This window comes from Saccostrea cucullata, unplaced genomic scaffold, assembly GCF_032062105.1.
Source record: "Saccostrea cucullata isolate Sc308-1 unplaced genomic scaffold, CSIRO_AGI_Scuc_v1 ctg17484, whole genome shotgun sequence".
Lineage (NCBI taxonomy): Eukaryota > Metazoa > Mollusca > Bivalvia > Ostreida > Ostreidae > Saccostrea > Saccostrea cuccullata.
In genome coordinates, this window is record NW_026930069.1 from 1 (window position 1) to 10,774 (window position 10,774).

At 35.5% G+C, this 10,774-nt stretch overlaps 1 long non-coding RNA gene across 1 annotated transcript; it reads left to right on the forward strand.

The window, feature by feature from the left end:
• The first annotated feature begins 770 nt into the window (after positions 1-770).
• On the forward strand, positions 771-9,780 carry LOC134282805 (uncharacterized). The gene is made up of 5 exons (XR_009995359.1): positions 771-927; positions 1,147-1,316; positions 7,031-7,287; positions 9,097-9,235; positions 9,633-9,780. It is a non-coding gene; the product is annotated as an uncharacterized LOC134282805 (long non-coding RNA).
• The last annotated feature ends 994 nt before the right edge of the window (positions 9,781-10,774 follow it).

Sequence of the window (10,774 nt, forward strand, 5' to 3'; positions counted from 1 at the left end):
AGGTGTTGGTTGTTGACGTAGAAATGGGGGGGGGGGCAGAGTGATTGGAATGAAGAAGAAGAGTTAATCTGTTAAAAATTTAAACTTTTAATTGTTTCTAATCAAAACAAAATACTTGTTTTTCGCAAAATAGTTTTATATTTAAATACTTGTCAGTGCCTACATACCTTTTTTTTTAGTGCAGAAAGGTCAATATTTATGACACAAAAGTACGAAAATAAAAGAAAACGTCATATTTCTCGTTTATTTTACCATAAAGGTATACTCTTTTCTTTGTTAAAATAAAGAGATGAATCATATCTTTCAAAAAATATGAATTACAATATTTTCACACAAAGACTTTTCAAGATATTACCTGTTATGCATGTCGGCATTGTAAAAAATATGACAAGAAAAACGGGATGATACTTACATTGTGCTGCATTATATTTTTTCATGCAAGATGAATTACAATGAATTTGCATTCATTTTAAAGATACAAGTCATATAAAATAAATACCTGTTGATTTTGAGTGTGATTTGACATTTTTGGTTCTTTTTAGCGCATTTTTGTGGCAGAACAATAATGTCTGAAATTGATCTATTTTTAGCATTTCATACTGTTTTTGCACGTGCTTCTGTGTAAAAATAAGCGTATAAAGGTATTGTTTTTAATACGTAAATATAAAGAGCAAGTGGTCAGGACAGAAATTTCAAGTTTTGTAAATTTCACACAATGACTTTTCGGACATAGGTCCCCCCTTAACAAACATTTGTCTTTTTCTGTCATGTTTAATTCAAAGTCACTAGGCAACACTGAAGATTTCCACTTATTGCTTTTCAGTCCACAACAGGAAAAGGAATAGAGTTGACAGGACTTCCCGCACTGTCCCTGGTAGCAGTTTATGAGGGAACCAACCGCAGTAGACATAGCACGCTTCATCAAAGGTAAGTCGCCGGAGTAGTGTTTGTAGCAATTCTCGTACTCTGTCCTGCATCAAAGCTTCAGGTCCAAGGCAAATCTTCTCTGCATGGATTCTCTTATGGCCTTGGTTCTTCCCGGAAACATGTGACTGCTGAATGGAGCCTTAGCTGTCTGTTTTCTTTGAGAGTCAAAGAAGTGACGCAAGTCCTTAAGGTTTTCAATCACACGTCCGTGTTTTTCAGATGCACCAGATGCAGGCGCGGCACTGTCTCCATCATTGGTGAAATGGGATATGATTAGTGGACGGTCATCACTTAGTAACTCACCAACACAATTAGTGGCCCATCTCTTCTCATCTCCAATGGTGGTCTCAGGAGGAATGGTTGCAGTGCAGTCTTCATGTCCTGGACAGGTAACTTCCTTTCCTTTGCTTCGTACATGTAGGTGTGCGCCTTTCTTACATAGTTTATTCCCACAGAAAACTGCAACCACATTTTACCTCTGAGTTACATTTTCACTTACGGTATAAGTCACTTGGGTCGCAGCTTGGAATGTTTTTTTTTTTCAATGGCACTGAATGTGGCATTATTGCACCAAGCATCTCCTTCCACTCTGCATGATGGGGATATCCGGAAGTCCACATTTTTAGCTCTACTGGTCAGAGACCAGAAGAGCTTATGCGATAGTAATGCGTCCGGCGTCCGTCCGTCTGTCTGTCTGTCCGTCTGTAAACAATTTTTCAAAACGCTGAAGGTTTCCTCTGCTACAATGTTAAGTCTGATTTCAATATAGCTTGGCACACAAGTAACTACACTACAGATACACATTAATTTTTTAGCTCACCTGAGCCATCGGTTTTTGATTTTTCGTTGAACGGTGTCGGCCATGGTTACTAAAAATAGAATTTTCTGAGAAATTCCTTTCAAAAATGCACTACTCCTTCTACAGTTTTGGTCTGATTTTTAAAATTAACATTTGCACACAAAGACTACACTAACCGCTGGGCCAGGAAACAGAAATCATGTGGAAGCATCGGTAGTTTTGATTTCGATGAACGGTGTTGCCATGGTTACTAAAAATAGAATTTTCTGAGAAATTTCTTTAAAACTTCTTCTTCCAGAAGTTTTGGGCCAAGAAAGATGAAACTCAAGTGGAATAACTTTGCACACAAGTTTGTTCAAATCATGACCCCTAAGATACACAGAATAGTGCATCGGTTTTTGATTTCAATGAACGGTGTTCAAGAACCACTAGGACAGGAAAGATGAAATCATGTGGAATCATCCTCAGGTAGTGTAGATTCAAGTTTGTTCAAATCATGACCCCTGGGGCAAGGGTGGGGCCAAAATACCCAAGTTTTTCATAGGAATATATAAGAAAATCTTTAAAAATCTTCTTTCCAGAACCACTGGGCCAGGAAAGATGAAACTCATGTGGAAGTATCCTCAGGTAGTGTAGATTCAAGTTTGTTCAAATCATGACCCCCAGGGCAAGGGTGGGGTCAAAATGGCCCCACCCAAGTTTTACATAGGAATACATAGGAAAAATCTTTAAAAATCTTCTTCTCCAGAACCACTGGGCCAGGAAAGATGAAACTCAAGTGGAATTACAGGTAGTGTAAATTCAAGTTTGTTCAAATCATGACCCACGGGGCAAGGGTGGGGCCAAAAAGACCCTAGTTTTAACTAGGAATATATAAGAAAAATCTTTAAAAATCTTCTTCTCAAGAACCACTAGGACAGGAAAGATTTCATGTGGAATCATCTTCAGGTAGTGTAGATTCAAATTTGTTCAAATCATGACCCCTGGTTAGGGTGGGGCCAAAATGGCCGACCCAAGTTTTTCATAGGAATATATAAGAAAATCTTTAAAAATCTTCTCAAGAACCACTGGGCCAGGATACATGAAACTCATGTGGAAGCATCCTCAGGTAGTGTAGATTCAAGTTTGTTCAAATCATGACCCCAGGGGCAAGGGTGGGGCCAAAATGGCCGACCCAAGTTTTACATAGGAATATATAGGAAAAATCTTAAAAAATCTTCTTCTACAGAACCACTGGGCCAGGAAAGATGAAACTCATGTGGAATCATCCTCAGTTAGTTAAGATTCAAGTTTTTTCAAATCATGACCCCAGGGGCAAGGGTGGGGCCAAAATTGCCGACCCAAGTTTTACATAGGAATACATAGAAAAATCTTTAAAAATCTTCTTCTCCAGAATCACTGGGCCAGGAAAGATGAAACTCAAGTGGAATCATCCTCAGGTAGTGTAGATTCAAGTTTGTTCAAATCATGACCCCCAGGGCAAGGGTGGGGCCAAAATGGCCGACCCAAGTTTTACATAGGAATATATAGGAAATATCTTTAAAAATCCTTCTCAATTACCACTGGGCCAGGATAGATGAAACTCATGTGGAATCATCCTCAGGTAGTGCAGTTTGTTCAAATCATGACCGACCGGCCCTGGGGATAGGGTGGGACCAAAATGGCCAACCCAAGTTTTACATAGGGATATATAGGGAAACCTTTTAAAATCTTCTTTTCAAGTACTTCAAAGCTATGATTAGTGATATTTATATGGAATCATCCTCACGTAGTGTAGATTCTAGTTTGTTCAAATGATGAACGCCTGGAAGGGGGGGTAGTAAATTCAAGCCTGATGTGCTCAGGTGAGCGCTGTGGCCCTTGGGCCTCTTGTTGATATTTTGTGCAAAATTTAATAACAAATCACATATCTCAAGATCTTTGTGGGCGATGCCTGTGGACAATGTCACCGTATACAACGGGTAACGCGGGGGAGTCGCTAAAAAGTATGGGGGAGTCGTTTTCAACGTATGGGGGAGTAGATTTTCACCGCTTCGGAGTCAGAAGAGATGTGGGTCACGTCTTTTTTCGGTATTTGTAAGATGTATTTACAAAAAACAAATAGCCCATGGAAGGTAGCAATAATTAAGCTTTGGCTTGGTCATTTGTCCTGCTCGCATATACGTCTAGTTTTCTCAAACACTTCGAAACTATTCGACAGATTTCATATTTACGTTGATCGAATGGTTAAAACATGCATGATTTGGACAATCTACGACTTTTGTTGGTATTCCGACAGTTAAAACAGATGAAGCAAACGTTTATCTTTAATATGCAAGAATTAAAACCTGTCTAGATTTTATAAAAATCAATAATCAAGACATTTTCTCTTCAGACAGTAATGGCTACGTAGGGGGGGGGTCGTTTCTGGAAAACACAACACATGGGGGAGTCGCACAATTAAATAGTACTATTATTTTCAATTTCAATTTTTCTTTTGTTAAATGCTTCTTTACACTTTTTTTGATAATTTTAGTAAAATTTAACATGAATAAAAATCAATATAAGCAACATGTTCAAGTTAAACTAAAAAATGACATGTATTTACTGTTCATTATTGTGAAGTACATATTGCACCACTTACGTCACAGTGTGGGTGGGGTCAGTAGTCAGAACTTTGACAAAATTGACCAAGTTTAAACTGCAGTGCGGATGAACAAAATTTCAAAATGATAATATCATAATAAACAGTAAAAGTTATAACAAATCATTTATTGAATGTGTTCTCGGACGAAAATGCGTTTTGTCGACCCCTTGAAAACTATTTGCCTAACAGCCTCGGGCAAAGTTTGGTTATTCGATCGGTCCGAAAAGACACATATTGCCCTGGAAACCTGTCTATAAATGTATAGTACTGGTTGCCCCCTTTCAAAAACTTCATCCTTTCAAAAGAACTTTTCATGTGCCTGTGTTAAACAATAGAATGCTTTCTTTGTTTGTTATTACTGGAATTAACGGAAGCAGCTGTTGCAGAAAAAATACATAACCCGCGTAAGCAGTTTATGTAAATTTTTTCTGCAATAACTGCGACCGTTATTTCCAGTAATAACAATTGAAACAAGGAAAGACATTTTATTGTTTATATTTATATCTGTTTAAATAATCATTTAAAGAAGGATTAAAAAGTTTAATTATTGTATTAATGGTGCAAACGTCTTTATACGTTTCATTGATGGAACAGCCACTGATCAAGAGATGTAAATATTTCATTATACATGGATATCAACTTAAAGTTTAAACGCCGCATGGATATTAATCAGGGAAACAAAACAAATATAATTAGAGGTATCTTTTTGATTACTAGTATTTCTTTATTTCAATTTCGTGCCTTTAATTTGATAACTGATTGTGCATTTGAAATATTAATTACAAGAAATTTACAAGTTTTAATTTAAAAGTGTGAAATTCTTACTTTATTGAAATATTTTTTAAAGAACATACTGTTTTCCTCTACTGAGTCTGGTATGTAACAACCCGTCATTGTATGTGTTCACGAAAGTGCGAAAAGAGGGGGGGGGGAGATTAAGGAGGTTTCATATTCCGAGGAACTGTATACATCTGCGAAAAGGTAAGGGAGGGTATCAAATAATTAAATGTATACAGTGAACCAGAAATGTTTTGGTATTTGTTCTGTTCAAAGTTAATTATTTTTACACTTCTCCTTTTATTTATCATACTGTATACAAACATTTTCAGCGCTTGGGGAAATATATTCTCTTTGAGAAGTTGATAGCTATAGTTTCAATACTACCCCTTGAGGGGGAGTATTGAAACAAGCCATCAACTTCTCAATAGAGAATAGGGGAAATATGCAATGCAGTCATGTCTTCAGCATTTTTGGATCCTGAGTGCACATGTATATTATCATATGTGTATTAACCCCAGATTGTCAAAAATATTCTCATTTAGCATACTAATTTGTAAGTACTTGAAGATGTATTTCTTTATATGATATATAAATTATTTAATTATGAATGTTATCAGTTTAAAAATTTCTACCTCCCCCCCCCCCCCCCAAGAAAAAAAAGTCAAGGGGCGGGACTGACACCAGAGCTTTCCCTTTTTCTAATTAAAAATGGTTGATATTCTTAGGAAATTTTCGATATCATTGATCTGGTTGTTCTTCTTTATGGAGAAGCTGTCATTGATGGAAGTGAGGGTTTGAATATTTTAAAAAATTTTGTGATGTAAGAAAAATACATATTGAGGGGAGAGTCGTGTTGCCCAGCACATTATTCTCTATTGAGAAGTGAAACTAGCCATCAACTTTTCAATAGAGAATACTAGCACATGTGCTCCGAAGATATATAATCGAATTATACATGTATACTGCTGATTTTTTTCTAGATATGATAAAGCCACAGAAAACAATCTCTTGTCAAAACTTCAAATTATAAAGAAATTAACCAAACATTGATTTATAGATATCTACGAATAAATAAAAAGGTATTGGCAGTATAAAAAAAATAAAATGAAAACAACACCAAGTATGCATTTGACTTTATTTTGCGACTCCCCCATGTGTTGTGTTTTTCCAGAAACGACTCCCCCCTTACGTAACCAATACTGTCTGAAGAGAAAATGTCTTAATTATTAATTTTTATAAAGTCTACACAAGTTTTAATTGTTGCATTTTAAAGATAAACGTTTGCTTTTGCTGTTTTAACTGTCGGAATACCAACAAAAGTCGTAGATTGTCCAAATCATGCATGTTTTAACCACTCGATTAACGTAAATATGAAATCTGTCGAATAGTTTCGAAGTGTTTGAGAAAATTAGACGTATATGCTAACAGGACAAATGACCAAGCCAAAGCTTAATTATTGCTACCTTCCATGGGCTATTTGTTTTTTGTAAATACATCTTACAAATACCGAAAAAAGACGTGACCCACATCTCTTCTGACTCCGAAGCGAAATCTACTCCCCCATACGTTGAAAACGACTCCCCCATACTTTTTAGCGACTCCCCCGCGTTACCCGTTGTATACGGTGAATGTTATCTGAAAGAAAATTCCATTGAAAATTGGTGTCTTCTGCAACTTTTTTAAGAAAATACGGGAAAATTCACATGTGTATGATGTCATAATTAGCATTTAAAAACACATATGAGAAAAATGACTTGTATGATTTTTCTGCATTGAATTTCAATTATTTAAAAAGCACGAGTTTTCAACTTTTACACCAGTTTCATTTTTTAGAAAATCACGGGGCAAAATTAATATGGAAACCATACCTTCTTCTTTCTCCGTGCACCTTGTTGCAGGTCTGTTGCATGTTGGCGGCTGATGCTGGTTCAATATTTGCACCAAGAAACATACCACGCATACCCTCTGGTGTAAGACTGGTACCCAAGTGACCGACAGCCATGGCCACATTCAGCTGTGCAGCTCTTTCTTTAAGCTTCACGGTGACTGGTAAAGTGGCTCTTCTTAAATTGGATGGAAAGGATCCATGCCAGGCCTCCTTTTTCCTCCCCATGCCGATACCAATCCAGTAGACCATCACAGTCTGGAAACTTATGTGAGTGTTTTTTAAATGCATATTGTTCCACAATTTAGCAGTCTTTTCTGTCACCATATGCCTTACATTTTTATTAAGTACGCTTGGAAAAATTTCTGCGGAAAATGTGTGATTTTGTGCAATTTGTGAGTACAAAGCGTAAATTAATACCACGAGGAAAAGGTACTTCCTACAGTAATCATAATTTGACTGTTTACTTGTAGACTTTTTCTAACTTTTCAGACTTTTTCTAAGAATATGCTATTGTATGTGGTGCACATTTTTAATATTGTAATTTTTTTTGTGTTGGGCCAAAATAAAAAATACCTTTGTTTCCCCTAACGCGACCGACCCAACTAAAACGCGCCGACTGAAAAGATTTTTTTAAATAACATGATTCAAAATTTTTTTTATTGTCAACCAAGTTTCATAAAATACAATTTCATCAAAATCAGTATTTATCAGAATGGCTGACATCGTTCTACTGTGATTTTCAAGCATTTGATGGAAACAAAATAGCGCCTAGATGTGATTACATAGAAGTAGTTCTTTACAAAACAACGGCGATGTCTCAATCTTATGCCTTAAGCTAACTAGAATTCTTCACTCTTGAAACAATTTGATAATAAAATTTACAATGACTAATTAAGAGGTGTCTTGGCGTCTCCATGTGAGTGAATAAATTTTCGAAAGATGGGGACGATAAACAACGAACAAACAAATCTGTCTGTTGAATTTCAGGTACATGGAAAGGCCAACCTCAGGAGCAAATGAGGGGCCCACCTAGTGAACACATCATTCAATTTTACTGCATTTTATTTAATTTGAGTTTTGATCTAATAACCAATTCATCTATGTTCCTATGTTTACTAAATGCCATTATGGAATCATAGGAGTTTTTGTAAGTATGTCATCATATTCATAGATATAATTCAGTTGTACTTTTTCATGCCTTTATTTACGGGTTAAACTTCATGACTATGACATTGTTTTATATAGCATTTTTATCATTTGTAGATTCGCTTTGGTTCATTCTAATATTGTTTAAATACCCTTTCCAAATAGTTTTGAAATCATAATTCAGCTTCCTGAGACGTCCAGTGTCATTTTCTTTAATTAGGCCCTTGAAGATTGGTTGTTTCTTTGCTTTTAATCCTTTTGTTGGGACAACATTTGAACATTTCCCCATTGCTCCAAATTTAGACGTACTACGCATCATTAAGCAGTGGGATCTCTTTTGAGACAGCATCTTCTGCGACACTGGCCAAAGTTTTTATTGTCCCTTTTGAAGGACCTTTTTCAACGTTCCTCATTGGTATTTAAACCTGCGACTTAAAATTAGCCACTTTAATTTCGTCTTAACTCCAAAGCAATATGCTCTAGAACCACTGCAAATCTAATGGCCCTCAAAAAAGTACAATGACTGTCTATAAGCACTGGAGGGTGATTAAAGGTTTGAAAAAATATACTCGGATGTCCAGTCTTTGCGTATTTGAGAATCTTGTCTTTTTTTATTTGATTTATATAAATGTACTCTGGCGTGAGATATTTCAGAGGTTCATCTAAATTACAGTTGTGAATTAATTATTCATGAGTTTTGCTTTTAAACGGCATATGTATGAAACTTAAGCATTTTGTTCACAAATCACTTTCTTTTGTACTTTTCTTATTTATAAATGTAATTTTCCATTAAATTTTAGAATATATTTTCAAAGCTGCTGTCAGAAAATAAAATTGTTTACCTACCTACCGCGACCCAACTTGAGAATTTAGGGTCGGGTTAGGGGAAACAAAGATATTTTTAATTCCGGCCTTGTTTATTTATTTTAGAGCTGCCTGTTTTTCTAAGAGAAACTCCATTCTTTGATGATCGACTGATGGACAAGCCTCATCACCCCTACTGCTGAAGAACCCCTTGTCTTAATCACCAGCCATTAATCAGTGATCAGTGTTTTCAAAGCTCCAATGTGTAATATTGAAGTCTCTTTTGACACCATTTTTTCCAGTCTCTGACTTTGTTTTAGAATTAAGATTCTCACTTTTTTGCTAATTAATTCCTTAAAAATCAGTTAACTTCCTGTTTCTTAGCTAATTAGAGCTCATTAATTAGTTTAAAAAATTTATTTTAGCAGATAGCAAAAACTACAATTATATTTCAGCTTTCATTTAATTCATTTTTTTCTAAATAATTCCTGTATTCAATGATCTCTGGCGATATGATTTGGATTCATAAGCTAGATTAATGTCATTGTAAGACCACGTGACCACGTATTTGTGAATATCTGATGGTCAAGGCCATTGACCTAATTTTTAATTTCATTATCTTAATTGATTCCTCTGAAATTATCTGTATTTTTTCTTTGCAGGAGGACTGGAAGAAAAATCCCAAAAGATTCGCCAATTAGATTACTGTCATCTTTGAATTTTTAATTCTCCTGTAATTTATTTAATCATTATTTGTTTGCTCAATAAGTGTTACATATAAATGTTATTTTGGTATTTTTTTAAATTCAGTTCATCAGGGCTTTTTTTTTTTTTTATAGATCTATCATTTAAAAAAAAATCTTAGTTAATATGTTAAAATAGTTATTTGAGAGTTTAAGAATTTTTCTGTAAATAAAGATTTTTGTATGCAATAAGTTTTTTTTTTAAATATATTACCTCTGCTGTCACATGTCTTAAAATTGAGCTTTTTTATTTCAAACTTTTAAGATGAGTTTTGTGAGTCCTACATCTTGATGAATTTATTAGGATCAGTGCGCGACATACATTCAAGTCTTTCCTTGTGCATTAGTTAAATTTTTTTTTACAAGTTTATAGAGAATGCTTGCACTTACTGTACAAAACATGCCCACGGTAAATTGCGCAAAAATAAAGTATACATGTAGGAAGAAGCCCCATGATATTAATAAAGCAATTCTTCTAGGTCTAAATCACAACTTTGGGAAATTTCAGGAATTAAAAGTCATTAAAAATAAGGAAAGAACCTGTGTTTTGAAAGAGGGGTCACTGCAATTCACGAATCTCCATTATATTCAATGCTGTTTCGATTTTTAGACGGAGGCTTTCTAAAGCCTCCGCTCTATTGGTATCGCTCATCTGCGGCGGAAGGGAATTTGCGATCGCCATCTTGCGGCAAATCACGTTAACTTTGATTAGCCTGGTCCCCTGGCTCATCCTTTCCAAAGCAGGAGTAAACAAAAGCAAAACAGGGAGAGGGAACCAACCAGGCTACACTTTGATAAACTGGCCTGTCTGTCTGATATCGGATATGCGCTGTATTCAGACACTGAGACAGGTGATCAGTAATGTTTAGAGTCCGCTGCAGACACGCTCATTGGCTGATAAAAACTCTCGCTGAATTTAAATTGTCGGGGAAACCAAAACAGATCACCGAATGCAGTTCTCTGCATCTGCTTTTGATGCAATTAATCTAATTCGGTCACAATATTTTCCACATACAATACATAATTCTTCTTTTTCTCATGGATCTATAATTATCTCACAC